This window comes from Castor canadensis, chromosome 2 (genome assembly GCF_047511655.1).
Source record: "Castor canadensis chromosome 2, mCasCan1.hap1v2, whole genome shotgun sequence".
NCBI classification, from domain to species: Eukaryota; Metazoa; Chordata; class Mammalia; order Rodentia; family Castoridae; genus Castor; species Castor canadensis.
In genome coordinates, this window is record NC_133387.1 from 47478207 (window position 1) to 47493742 (window position 15536).

A 15536-nucleotide genomic window follows, 5' to 3' on the forward strand; every position below is an offset into this window, starting at 1 on the left:
TATCTCCAAAATCTCATCCATAGCACAAAAATGTGTCACTGCCCAGGGCATTTTTCATGGTAATACCATTAAGGTGACCCCAAAACCTCGTTCTCTTGGCCACACTTTCCCAGGAACAAGAAAAGTGATCCAATAACTTGTGTTACATTTGAGGAGACACTTCTTCAACCAAAACTGATTAAGCATCTGCTGTGTGTCAGACCCAGGAAAGCAAGATGAAGGCCCCGTCTAATAAGCTAAAGTCTAAACATTTCAAATAATGCCAGGCAACGATTGTGCCAAGAGAAAAAAATAAAACAGGGGAGTGTGTGTGCCACTTTGAATGGTCAAGGAGGAAGAGCATCCAGTGGGGAGACGTTTTCAGCAGAGACCTGAATCAAGAGGGAAAGACGCAGGTAATCAGAGAAGGAAATGTCCAAGCAGAAGGAACATTGGGTTCCAAGATCAGAAGCCCTTGTGACATTCCAGATATGAACTTGTGTCTCGTGAATTTAAATCTTTCAATCTGACTCCTAGCTACTGGTCAATTTGGAAGGTGAACCTGCAAAGCCAAGTTGGTGTATGCCTCATTGGCTTAACAAAAATGCAGAGTCACATTAGGACGAGCAGAAAAAGCTTTCTAATTTTTAAAGCATCTTTACTACAGTAAATTGCAGAATCAAATTGGCAGGACAAAATGAGATCCTCTGTTTTGTTCACTTACTTAGAACAAGTCTTAGAATGATATCAGCTTAAAAATTTGTGAGGCTGAGTACAAGGCCCTGAGTTCAATCTCCAATGCCACCAAATAAATAAAAAATAAATAAACATAAAAACTGTGAGATGCAGTGTTCTCTGAGTGGTGAGTATAAAGGTAAATTGCCCTTTTGTCCTCCATTATTTACATTTTATCGGGCATGTTTTAGTAATCAGGAAAATGGCAAAGGCATTTTCATTCTTAAAAACAGACTATAAAATAATAAGGTTTATGTAGTGAGATGCTTTTATATAAAACATGTGAAATGTGATTATAAGTGTGCTTTTTTATCATTTGTGTCTGTATGAAGTACTTATATATTAAAGAGAAAAAATTGGAAACCAGAGACTAAAATATCCCTAATGATTACATCTAAGTGATTGAATTATGGGTGACTTTTTTCTTCATTATTGTCTGCATTACATTATTATGGGGGTACTGGGGTCTGAACTCAGCACTTTACTACATCAGCAACACCCCTCCAGCCTTCCTTCTTTCTTGCTTTTGCCAAGTGCCAGCTTTGGACCATTATCCTCCTAACTCTCTGCCTTCCACATAGCAGGGATTATAGGAATGCACCACCACACCTAGAACATTTTAAATTCTATAAAGTAGTACAAGCATATACAGGTCAATTATTACACATAACCACCCATGTAATCAACTAGATAATGAAATGGAACTGAAGGCACACCCAAAGTCCCTCACACTTCTCTTTCTAGCCATCATACACTTACTTCAACCAGTGCTTACTGGTTTTGACATAGAGAAAAATGAAATCATATAAGATGTACAGCTTGAGGTTAACTTTTTTCACAATGTCTTCTTTTGTCAATTAGATAAAACATTTTTGAGTTGAAGAATACAAAATCGTCCCAACTCTTCTTCATGGCATCAGGATAAATTATTTTCAAGTATCTACTTTTCATCAAGTGCATTCCCATGGTTGCACATTTTAGTCACCATTATCGCTTCATTTTTGAGGTAGTGAACCCGAGGCACAGGGAGACTAAGCAAGCTGCCCATAGTATCCCAGCTAGATGTGAGCAGAGGTAGAATAGAATCCTAGCCCCTCCTTTTAGTCTAGACCCTTTACTCTGGCTAGAGAAGAGCATGTCGAGGTCCTGTCCTCTCGATATAAAGAAAACAGGCTTATCTGCCATGGCATAGTGTGACTCCTAACGATGCCCCGTTTGCTTAGAAAACATGACTTGCCTACATAGCTAAGGGGAAGACCTTTCATGGAACCTCCCCTTGAACTGTACTGGAGAAACGAGTAACATTTGGATAACTGTGGCCTCTGGACATGTGACCTTCCAGCTTCCTCCAGCCTGAAATTTCATTCCTCTTTCTCTGTAATCTCCTGCTCTGCTAACTTCCATTTTCACTCCCTCCCTCGTTCTCTCTCTTTCTTCCTTCCAATCTCCCATCAAATGTTCACTGAAAGTCCACTGTGCACCATCCGCCATTCTGGGTACTTACTCTCCAGCACTAAATGAAACAGACAATGACCCCTGACTGCTTGGAACTTACAGACTAGCAAACTAAGGTCATTTGTAAACAAAAGCTCCCAAGTGTGATAAGTATTAAATGCTGTGCAGTGACCTTGCTTAAATTAAGAGATAAATGTTTGATCAATAAATCAATGTTTGAATAAATGGACAAAGAGATGAATTGACCAGCCTCTCAGGTTATAACTGTGGGAGTCTTACCACGTAAGGGTGATTACACTTTTCTTCCGACTCCCATTCTCTATTCTTATATTGGTGTGAGTGAAAAATGTTGAGGAAGAATTAGGCTCAATCTTGTCAGTCAAAAAACTTCATAAAAAAATCAATTAAGTAGCTCAAAATCATTTCTGTACTTTCAACAGAAAAAAAAGAAAACAGCTGCCTGATGATATTTTTAATTGAATTCAGAAGCTATTACCTAGGAGAACCTTTAATTTATTCTTACCCAGTCAATCGAAAACAATTTAAGCAAAGCAGAATCTGTATTCGTCTAAGATGCAACTAAGCCGAGAACTGCCAGGCCAATTTTCACCCAGTGTGTTTTTCAACAGCTGAATGATAAGCACCAACAAAAGAAACCTTTTTCTAGAATGTCAGCAGAACTACTTTAATCAAGCTTACACTACTAGGCAACAATCTACGGAACCAATACTATGTTACTAATTACCCATCTAAAAAGCTAGAGAGGAAATTACAGAAAAAAGCAATCTTCTTAATAATTCCCCCATTACCTTTATCTTAAATCCTCCCCACCCAAGAAACTGTGACCATAGAAGTTTCACAGAAGCCCAAGAGAAAGGTTGCCCCCACTCCCTGCAAAGGAGTAAGCTTAGCTATTCCATGCAAAGGTCTTGCCTCTTTGCCTATATATTAATGGAGTCTGAAGCGATGGTAACCAAAACTCCTAACTGGTGTCAGTATGGCCACATGGCAACCTGGCCTCTTACTGGTTTGTTCCTTCATTCATTATGGGCAAACAAGACAGAAAAGCTTACCTCTAATGTGAGGGTCACATGGAAAACAGGTAAACAAGATACAAGATGATCAAAGATAATTGTAAATCGCCAAGGTTATCTTGACAAGCTTTATTAACAGAGTGGTTTTGGAAGGTCTCTCAGAACACTTTTCTGGCGTAAGATTTCACTGTTATAACTGTCTTTTGTGTCCTTTTCTGGGCTTTACCATTGCCCTGTCATTTTAGCTAAGGTAGCTTCTTAATAACTAGAAGCTCTTCAGTCAACTCATAATGCATGAGTCCATGGAAAGGAAAGGAAAGGAAAAGAAAGGAAAGGGAAAAGAGAAGGGGGAAGGGGAGGGGAGGGGAGGGGAGAGGAGGGGAAGGGAAGGGAAGGAGGGAAGGGAAGGGAAGGAGGGAAGGGAAGAGAACAAAATATCAACAAAACGGCTGAATTGATCCAACATAAAAATACAAGAAGAAAATGCATCTCTTCTTTTGTCTCAGTAAGGTAGGCAAAGATTCCTTAGAGAGGCTAAATAAAAGCAAGAGCCTTGAAGAAACCACTGGACTTCAAAATTCAAAGCTTCCATTCATCAAATACACTGTTTAGGGTCAGAGGCATGGCTCAAGTGGTAGAGTACCTGCCCTAGTAAGTGCAAGCTCCTGAGTTCAAACCCTAGTACTGCAAGACAAAAAACAATACCAGTTGAGAAATGAACAGATAAGCCACAGGTAGGAGAAATATATAATATACATCTAAAACACTCAATTGGGTGTATTGTATATTTGTGTTTAAAATCTCCAGCTTGTGATGTTTCACCTTAACAATTTTCTGATGTTGCAATGGTGAAAAAGTGATATGAATTCAACAGAAACTTTACTTCAAATTTTGAGTTTTGATTCTTTCTCTGGCTAGCAATCTGTGGTGCAATTCTCTCTCTCAATGCTGAGCAGCAGCCACCAGCCACAGCTCTTGGCCACACAATCACGAGGGGGGATCAGTCAACACCAATACCCTACAATGTACTCCGTTGCTAAGCTATGATGTTTGGTTGATTAGGTGGTTAAATGCATTTTTGACTTATGATATTTTCAACTTACGATGGGTTTATCAGGATATAATCCCTAAAAGGAGTACATTGTATTGTGTGTAAATAATAATAAAATTGACTTATACTCAATAAAGTTGATTTTTAAAACCCAATTTCTTCCAAGAAGTAGTGGTAATGTTTGCTCATTACTAGTATATGTGTGCCATTCATTAGATTGACTCACAAGATCTGAAATTAGAAAACTGGTGTGATGGCCATAGCCCCAAATAGTCACTGCCATAGTTTTAACAATTTTATTCCACCAATCTTTTAAAAAAAAGTTTATTAGCATATAGTAGTTGTATAGGGGGAATACATTATAACATTTACATATGTGCTTACAATAAATTAGATTCACCCCCTCTAACGTTCTCTCTCATTCCCTTCCTCCCCCTTCTTAAAACAATTTCAACAGGTTGCATATTCTCCCTCCTTCACCCTTTCCTTGTGCTCTCCCCCTCCCACTGATACCACTGTTTTACCTTCCCATCTTTCATTTTTTGAGTATATTGACAATACAAGGGGGGGTTGCCTTGGTATTTCAGACAGGTGTATATTTTGTTTTAATCAGATTAATCCCCAATTACTAACTCTTTCTCTATTGCCCTGCTCCCCTCTTTCTAACACCTCACAGTGCATTGTATTATATTATCATCCTACACGAACGCAGTATTTTTCACTCTCTAACATTCTCTTGCCTCCCATAGTCCCTCAGACAGATCCGCTAATGCAACCATGTTCTCTCTCTTTACATATATATATTCATATTTATTTATGTATATAAAATCATACATGTATTTATGTGTACCTTTATCTAATAGGTTTAGCTTCTACATATGATGGAAAATATGCTACCTTTGACCTTTTGAGCCTGACTTACTTTGCTTAACATGATGTTCTCCAGTTCCATCCATTTACCTGCAAACTTCATTCTTCTTTATAACTGACTAACACTCCATTGTGTAAATATAGCACAATTTTCTTAATCCATTTGTCAGTTGTGGGGCATGTTTCCAAAGCTTGGCTATTGTGAATAGTGCTGCAATAAACATGGTGTGCAGGTGGCCCTAGTGTATCCTGGTGCACATTCCTTTGTGTGTATGCTCAGGAGTGGGATTGCTGGATCTGGTAGTTCTAGTTTAAGTTTTTTGAGGAGCCTCCATATTGTTTTCCATAGTGGTTGTGCTAATTTACATTCCTACCAACAATGGATAAGTCTTCCTTTCTCCCTGTAGCCTCACCAGTACTTGTTGTTGTGTGTGTTATTAGTGATAGCCATTCTGACTGAGTGAGGTAAAAATCTTAATGTTTTGATTTGCATTTCCTTTATGCCCAAGGATGTGAGAGAGGCTCTGGGAAGAAAAGCCTCTGTGGTCCAGTAGATTATAGAAAAACTGAATATTCTATCTATAGGTATCACCATAAACATGGTTCGGAAAGTGCTACAGTAAATAAAATATACTTGAGTGAGGAATACCTAGTACAGCACAGCTTGGGAAATGCTGAATTATTTCATGTATAACACTCCTGGATGCTGTTCCTAACTCAATTCTACTTAAGTTTTTAATTATTATATACACATTCCAAATCTCAAAAGGGTGATTTAATATGTACCATTTCCACATGTATTTGTGAATACTGTTCTTTTTTTTTTTTTTAGCTGGATCTTGCAAAATTGGTGTTCCATTCCATTTTCTTCCAGAAAGCAGTTTTTAGGGATCATCCAAAGAGTTTGGTCCTTGACATTTATAAACAACTTTGAATGAATAGCAAATTTTCAAGTTTTCATAACACAAACTAGGGGTGTTTTAAAGATGGGTCATATGATAGAATTTGAATTCACTAAAATCTGGACAGGCAAGATTGATGAGGTTAAAAAAAAAAAACTTACTGGGTTTGAAAACTCAACTAGTTAAGCCTGTATGTTTTGTGGAGGAGAAAGACCAAGTACTGGAGTTTGAATTGACTGTAAGCTCAACGAAAAGTATAATGTCGCTGCATCAAAAGCCAGTTCAAAGCTACCCCAGACCATTTAGAGAGTGGTGTCAAGAACAGGGAGAAGTAAAACATTGCCGCAAAACATTACTTGAAGTCTACAAGGTGGTGAAAGGTCTGGCAATAAGATCCAAGAGAAGTGGTGCAAAGTCAAGAAAAAGAATAGTCAGGTTTAATGATATCAGCCTCCAAATATATGGGGAAATTGCGTGGGATTTCATTCAGGCATCTTGACTGCCAGCTTCTAGGCCTGTTTTTTAAATCTCTAGTGGTATCTAACTAGGACTAGCCTGACTAAAAGGGAAATTTGTTCACAAATCCCACAATTGGTAGGGGGATCAGGTCCAGTAAATATGGAGGGAACTCTGAGACTGGGGAGTCTGAAGCCAAGTGGGCCACCCCAGGAGCCATCTGCTTCCCACACCACTACCACTGTCCATAATGATAAATGACCAGCCCCTGACCCATGTTCTTGCTGTTACAGCACTCACTCAAGTCTCACAATCCCTTTAGAGAATGCTCGATGAGCTAGATCCAAATCAAATGCCTGGCCCTGACTGTAAGAAGGAAGGAAGACAAAAAAAAAGAAAGAGGTCCTGGTATGTTTTATGGGAGGCAAAGCTCTCCTTAGGTATTTTTGACAAATACCTTAGAAAACAACTCGAAGAAGGAAATATTTATTTGGGCTCATGTTTCAAGGGTTCAGTCCATTGTTGCTTGGCTCCATACACTTGGACAGAACATCATGGTGGCAGGAGTGTATGGCAGGAAGCAGACAATCATGACAGGGATGGGAACCAGGTATTATCTTCAAAGCCATGCCCCAAGAGACTTACTTCCTCCAAGAAGTAGACCCTCACCTTCCAAAGTTTCCACCAATAAGCAAAATAACCATTAACTGGGAACGAAGGGTTCAACACATGTTTCTGTGGAAGATATTTCATATTCAAACCATAACTAAGGGGTTGGATTCATTTTGAGTTTCTCTAGCTAGAACCAGAAAAAAAATGAAGCAGATGGAGTAAGTCAACATCTTCATGTAAAGAACTTATTGGCAGTCTTTACATTCAGGATCCTTCATGAGAACTTTGAAATTAATAATGAGCACACAAGGGGAGTGTAAAAGTGAGATGCAACTTAGATGTTATCTATAACAACACTTGATGTTTATTGACATGGAAACTGAGACGCAGAAGGATGAAATGATGTTTTTCAAAGGTTGTCAGTCAAGTATCAAAAGAAACACAGAGCCCAAAATCTATGCCCTCAACTTATCATTACCCCCTAACAAAATACTACTTCCTTTTGCCAAAGGAACAAATTTACCTCATGATAGAAATACAAAATTTAATAAAAATCTCCTAAACTACCTGTTGTTTGTAACAGAATTAAAATGAACACAGCAAATTGTGTTCATGTGGAAGGAGGGAAGACAAGATGAAAAATTCATTCCAACCTAAATGAAATTTCGTGTTCTGATATGACCTCTAATTTACCAACAAGTCCTTGGCTTTTCTGGTAATTAAAATTTTGGTGCTAAAGGAAAGGTGATGTCATCCACTAGCAAGACCTCAGGAAAATGTCACTGTGAAGGCAAATTATTTTTCATCCGCTTAGCAAACTTTTTGACTGATGAAAAATCAATACTTCGCCAACTCTTCTCGCAGGTGTTGTTTGTCTGATATGTCTCCTATGTCATCGGATACAATAGTTTAAACACTACCTTAATGAGAAAAATAGCCTATGGCTGAGCTGAAACTGCCTTAAATGGATTTGTAGCTGATAAGATGTTTGGTTGAAATGCTTCTTAAAGGACAAACCCATTATTTGTTGCCGTGTTTTCCAAGGTCCATGGAAAAATTAGCTTAATTATTTCTTTGGTTGCCAGAACACAGCAAATCTTTCTTTCTTGAAAAAAGAAGGGCAAATGGCCTTACTCACTGGTTTTGAGCAATTCTTTCATAAATCAAAATATTGAAATGAGCAGATTAAGCCATTAGACACCCTTCTCTGAAGAACAGACTATATTACATTAGTTTTCCTCCCTTAATGCAGAGGCAGAAGAAAAATAAGAATTTTCTGAGAGGTTGTGTCAAAATATGGACAGAAAATGTGGAAACCTCAGTCATTTGGAGATGTCATAAATATGTCTAGTAACTATGGCCTCCTATTTCCTTTCAAATTGATGTGTATAGATTCTCCAACTGCATACTGAAACATAGTATCCATTAGCACCAGGGAAGCTTAGCATAACTCAGATGCATTCATATAAAAGAAAATCAAAAGAAAAATGACAAAGAAGAAAAAGGACATTATTTGACAAGGAAAAAGACTGTCCAACAAGTAGAGTCTCTCATCACCGTTATTGTCCCATTGTCCCTACCCTCTTACAATTTCTGAGTTCTTTCTCTAATAGCTATTAGACAGTTCTCTACTCTGTTGTTCAGAAGCTCTAGCAGAATGTCCCTTTCTTCAGAGCAGCAGTGCTCCCATTTGGCTGACTCTAGTCATTGTCAAGGACAGCTTGTCTTTTGCCCCATAATTCCACAGCAAGAAGGGTTATCATGTCTCCTTCTTAGGTAACTGTTTTCTTTGAGTGGAGTATACACTGGACAAGTTTCCATGCAACCTGTGAGCATCCAATGTTTTTCTCATTTGAATTTATTCATCTTGGGATGTTGATCGTGACCTTTCTTTACTTTCTTAATGTAAAGGGGAAGGCTCACATTTAACTATGTCTAGAAATCACTGGAGAAGCATTGCTTACAAGGCACTTTTCAAAACAATGACATGGAATATTTTCCAAACATGGCCTCAACATCCTGTGGAACTAGTAGAGCCTATTTAAAAAAAGAAAGAAAGTTAACCAGTTTCTATGGGGGACTCGAGGCAGCAAGCTTTTTTTCCTAGAATCTAGAACAGTGGTCTTCTTATATTATGATACAGATAAATCTGGAGCAAACTTTTAACTCAAAAAAAAAAAAAAAAACCACTCACTTATCACAAGCATACCTTTTCTCCTTCATTCTATTTCATTTTAATATCACTTGTGATCTATTAAACTGAGGCCATAACCCACCTAGTAATTATAACCCACAATCTAACAACATGCACGGAGAGCATCTCCACAGCCTGGAGAAACTGTCTCCTAGCCTGGAGTCATTGAAAGCCATGCTTTGGGGCTCGGATGTGCTCAGTGGTAGAATGTTCAGCTTTCACAGGTCCTGAGTTCCATCCCAGCACCGCAAAGTAGAAAGTAAAAATAGAAAAAAGAAAGCCGTGATTTACAGAGTCCACAGCAAGAATGCAGACCCATCTGAGGATTAAGATCCACTGTTTTAGTATAGAAAAACATGAAAGTTCCTTTACTGAAATATATTTTAATAAAATAAATATATGCTTATTTTAGAACCCTTATAATATAGCACAAATGCACAAGAAGAAAATATTAATTACATAATACCTCCATTCAGAGGTAAACTCTTTAAAATTGCTGCAAAATATTCTCTTTTTCCTCATGTGTTTGTATTCACCTCTTTCCTGCTTAATAATCTTTTTTATGATAACTATATTCTGAATTTTATTTATATTTTAAACATTTTTATTAGTTTATAATAGTTGTACAGGGGTTTTGTTGTGACATGAAGTATACTTTTTAGAAGGGTTTCTCCTTTTCATATTCTGTATATTATTTACCTAGTATAAACTTGGCCAGTAGATAGGCTGTTTGTTTGCCATACTCAGGACAGGGTGGCCTGTAAGGCACTGTACAATCTGTTTTTCCACTAGAGCAGCAGAATTCCTAAAGGCCAGGAGTGGTAAGCAGCTTAATCTCAGGTTGTGGACGCAGTTGGGCTCAAGCATGGGCTATTATAGGTCGGCCTCTCTCTGCTCTGTGAGACCTTTTCCCTTGAGATCTGTTTATTTCCATGAACAGAAACTAATGCTTGAGAGGTGATGCATGGAAAGTTATTGCTGTGACCCTTCACCTACTAAACTTCCCCTTGCTGACTGCCCAGCCCAGGCTGTGGGTGTGGGACTAACCTTTCACCCACTTAATCTGGCTGGAGAGAGGCCAGGCAGCTGCTCAGTTGCTTAGCTTCTGTGAAGCAGGCTGTTTCTTTCTGCCAAAACAATACTGATGAAAACTGTGTGGATCAGAAAGTAACTTTATTTTCACTTTTTTTAAATCAACGCCCATTTTTTTCTATTATTGTTGTGCTGGGTGGGGGTACATTGGAGTATTTATAAAGGTTCTTAAATGTTTCAAATATATCATACTTGAATTCACCCCTTCAACTGCCCTCTTTCATCCCCCTTCCCCCAATCCTGGAACTATTTCAACAGGTATCATTTTTGCATTTACTTACATTTGTATACATTAGATCTATGAATTATTGTCCTAACAAAGCAAAACAATCCCTTTCCAAGACCCAGGGCATTTATTTAAGGAGTCTGGATGTTGAAAAAAGAAGTGAGAGACCCCTTAGTGTAAAAAGAGTGAAAAAAAGAATAAAGAGGGAAGCTCTGAGTCTTTGCTATGTGTACTTCCTCTCCGGGCTCAGCACAAAAAAAAAAAAAAAAAAAAAGAGTCCAGCCAGGACTCCTTTGTCAACCAAGAACATAAACATGTTGCCAAACTCAGCATGGCTGGATTCTCAAGTTCATCTTCAAGCCAGAAATTCTAAAGGGGGAAAGGAGTGTATGTCTGTGTGGATATTGTTAAACTAGAAGACAGTATGGTTTTCACCCTGACAAAGATCAACCCACACTACCTATGAGAGGAAGTCAGTGCCATTTAAGAAACAAATCAATGAATATACAGCATCTGTTTGGTTTATTCTGAACTCAGTTTCACACTGTTACCTGGTTTAGGCCAAGAAGGTACATAGACATTCTTAGATCTAAAGTGACTTAAAGACTAATGTAAATTTCATGCAAGAGATGATATGTGTTTGCTTATTTATTTTTCACATATTTGTGTTAATTTAAGTAAATCCAATCTTACATACATTAAAGTACAGTCATGAAGCCCAAAACAGAGCAAGACAAAAAGATGAATGTAAAAAATGTTTGGAGAGCAGTGGCAAAGATTTCTGTTTAAACAGGTTCAGGTTTAGAAAGCTCATGCTCCCTACTAGCTATGTGAGTTAGAAGACATCTCCTCTGCCGCCCTTTTTCCCTCTGCAGGTAAAAATGATGGGTTAAGTGGCTCGTTCTCATATTGCCATTGACAGATCTCACTATTCCAAATGGAGAAGAAAGTGGGAACAGGGGTGCTGCACACCACAACACCCTATTAGGGGACTGCTTGGAACCCAAGCCTAGGAACAGGAGGGCGCTGTGTCTCCCAAACTTAATTCACTGATTCATGGGCATCTAGAGGACATGTTGAGAAGAACCCCCAAGGTCAAGATCGACCAAACAGGAAAGGATGTGTTTATGGGGCAGCCACAGTTGGGCAGGGAGGGATTCATTGCTTAACTAACATGTCCCTGCTTAAATCAGTATTTTCAGAAAATTTTAGTGTAATATCTAGGGTCTGGGTATCTGCCCTTTTATTGCTAGACATGTATATAAATAAACTATGAATTGCTTATTCAGTGCAATGTTATACAAGTTTTTTTTTTTTTTTTAATTCTGCCATGGGTTAAGCAAAGAAATCACAATACTTCCTCTTCTGAAAATTTGTCTTCCAGATGACCTGGTGCCTGACCCTGGCCCTTTTATTATATGGAACATCAGAAGAATTGTCCAAGGTGGCCAATCAGGACTACCAAGTCTGGAAGCAGGCAAAACTTGCAGTTATCCAAGCAAGAGAACTCTATTTGAATGGGTCTTGTGATGAGGAAGGGCTAGCAGAGAAGAAAGATTCTGCTGGATGATAATCTCAGGAAATTTAGGTAGTGATTATCAAACAAAGGAAAGGAACAAGCCAGAGAAAGAGAAGCTGAGTTTCAGCCAGCAGTAGCTCAGTTTCAGTCCCCAGAAGGCAGCGTGGGGGAGTGACCAGGGAGAGCAGGAGCAGATTACAGGCTCCTCAGATCCTGAGGCCTCTGCGTAGACCTAAGAGGGTTGGAATAGAAGGCAGGAGATCTGCTGACCCATTTCCCTGTCCTGATTTGCCTCCCAGTTCATTCAAACGCCTGTTTTGAGCACACAGCTGCCAAACTCTCCTTCCTGTGCTCTTGTTACATCTATTTTTGTTTCAGCTTTTGAAATAATGTTTATCTTCCTGTAAATAAGAAGTAATACATACTTTATTGTTTAACTTTTGGAAAAGTATTTAGGAAACAAATGTAAATATGAGTAATTCTACCATCTAAAAATAATACTATGGACAGTCTTGTATATTTTTGTAATGCGTACATTTGTGCAGAAAATATTCAAAATATTAGGCTGGTGGAGTGGCTCAAATGATAGAGTGCTTGCCTAGCAAGCAGAAGGCACTGAATTCAAACCCCAGTACCACAAAAAAAAAATTCAAAACATTAATTATGTATGTTTTTAACATTTCTTATGATCCCATGACCCCTCCTCCATTTGGAAAGAGGGACCACAACTTACTGAAAAAACCAAAAATACTTAGAAATTTAAGACCAGGCATGGTGGTGGAAGCCTGAAATCCCAGCACTTGGGTGGAGGCAGTAAGATGGAAGGAAGAAAAGGAAGGAAGGAAGGAAGGAAGGAAGGAAGGAAGGAAGGAAGGAAGGAAGGAAGGAAGGAAGGAAGGAAGGAAGGAAGGAAAGGAGGGAAGGAAGGAAAGGAGGGAGAGAGGGAGGAATTTAAGAGATCTGCTTTACTGAGGAATTAAGATGTAGGTTTTCCTTTGTCTCAGATCCACAAAACCTAGGTATGTTTTCTTTTTTTTTTCATGTATTTTTTTTTCCTTTTTCTTTGCCCCCACCCCCTCCCTTACCACCCACTCCGCCCCCTCCCTATCCCCCCCACCCCCCCCCCGAATACCCAGCAGAAACTATTTTGCCCTTATTTCTAATTTTGTTGTAGAAAGAGTATAAGCAATAACAGCAAGGGACAAGGGGTTCTGCTGGTTGAGATAAGGATAGCTATACAGGGCATTGACTCACATTGATTTCCTGTGCGTGGGTGTTACCTTCTAGGTTAATTCTTTTTGATCTAACCTTTTCTCTAGTACCTGGTCCCCTTTTCCTATTGGCCTCAGTTGCTTTAAGGTATCTGCTTTAGTTTCTCTGCGTTAAGGGCAACAAATGCTAGCTAGTTTTTTAGGTGTCTTACCTATCCTCACCCCTCCCTTGTGTGCTCTCGCTTTTATCATGTGCTCATAGTCCAATCCCCTTGTTGTGTTTGCCCTTGATCTAATGTCCACATATGAGGGAGAACATATGATTTTTGGTCTTTTGGGCCAGGCTAACCTCACTCAGAATGATGTTCTCCAATTCCATCCATTTACCAGCGAATGATAACATTTCGTTCTTCTTCATGGCTGCATAAAATTCCATTGTGTATAGATACCACATTTTCTTAATCCATTCGTCAGTGGTAGGGCATCTTGGCTGTTTCCATAACTTGGCTATTGTGAATAGTGCTGCAATAAACATGGGTGTGCAGGTGCCTCTGGAGTAACAGTCTTTTGGGTATATCCCCAAGAGTGGTATTACTGGATCAAATGGTAGATCGATGTCTAGTTTTTTAAGTAGCCTCCAAAAATTTTTCCAGAGTGGTTGTACTAGTCTACATTCCCACCAACAGTGTAAGAGGGTTCCTTTTTCCCCCGCATCCTCACCAACACCTGTTGTTGGTGGTGTTGCTGATGATGGCTATTCTAACAGGGGTGAGGTGGAATCTTAGCATGGTTTTAATTTGCTTTTCCTTTATTGCTAGGGATGGTGAGCATTTTTCCATGTGTCTTCTGGCCATTTGAATTTCTTCTTTTGAGAAAGTTCTGCTTAGTTCACTTGCCCATTTCTTTATTGGTTCATTAGTTTTGGGAGAATTTAGTTTTTTAAGTTCCCTATATATTCTGGTTATCAGTCCTTTGTCTGATGTATAGTTGGCAAATATTTTCTCCCACTCTGTGGGTGTTCTCTTCAGTTTAGAGACCATTTCTTTTGATGAACAGAAGCTTTTTAGCTTTATGAGGTCCCATTTATCTATGCTATCTCTTAGTTACTGTGCTGCTGGGGTTTCATTGAGAAAGTTCTTACCTATACCTACTAACTCCAGAGTATTTCCTACTCTTTCCTGTATCAACTTAAGAGTTTGTGGTCTGATATTAAGATCCTTGATCCATTTTGAGTTAATCTTGGTATAGGGTGATATACATGGATCTAGTTTCAGTTTTTTGCAGACTGCTCCTAGGTATGTTTTCTATGGTCTATCCACTAATTCCTTTTTAGGGTTCATCTAAGCTGTGGCCAGTTGTCCTCCAACTTTTATTCCCCCTGTGCCCCTATAAGCAGAAAACCTCATCTGGGTTCAGAAGTAATAGTGGGAATCTTCATGTGATTTGTTGTGTATTACTTACTGTACTACAAATCCCTTCAAGATCTATATTTTGCTATGCATAAAGAGGCACAACTGTGATCCCAGCTACTCAAAACACAGAGACAGGAAGATCATGAGTTTGAGGCCAGACCAGGCAAAGTTAGAAAGACCCTATCTCAAAAACAAGATGATTAATAATAATAATACAAAAGGGCTAGGGGTGGGGCTCAAGTGGTAGAGCACCTACCCAGCAAGTGTGAGGTCCTAGATTCAATTCCTGATCTTAAAAAAAAATTATGCTTCTGAAACATTCTCTGCACCAAAACTCCTGGAAGGTATTAGGCACAGAAATGGCTGCATGGAAGATGTAGACACATAAGCCTGAGCCAGCCTTATGAAGGTTGTGGCAGCCAATGTGTCAGTCACCACAAAGGAGCACTAGGAGGGATGGAGTATAAGACTAAACTTCAGTATATTTCAAGAGCAGCAGAATTAAATGCTAGAGAGAGAGAGACAGACAGACAGACAGAGAGACAGAGAGAGAGAGAGCCAGATGCAGATGAGTCTTTTGGGAGGAAATGAAACATCACTGCAGTTTGCTTGATTCAACCATCTGGGACCAAATTTGATGGGCCACCTGCCCTAATACCTTGGAGATTTATAAGCTCCTAGGAATAGAAGTATAGCCCTGAGAAAAAAGAACGGTAAAATCTTACCCTAAAGTAGACATTAACCTGAAAGGCAAGGGCAAACAAATATCAGCACTTGCACATTTGACA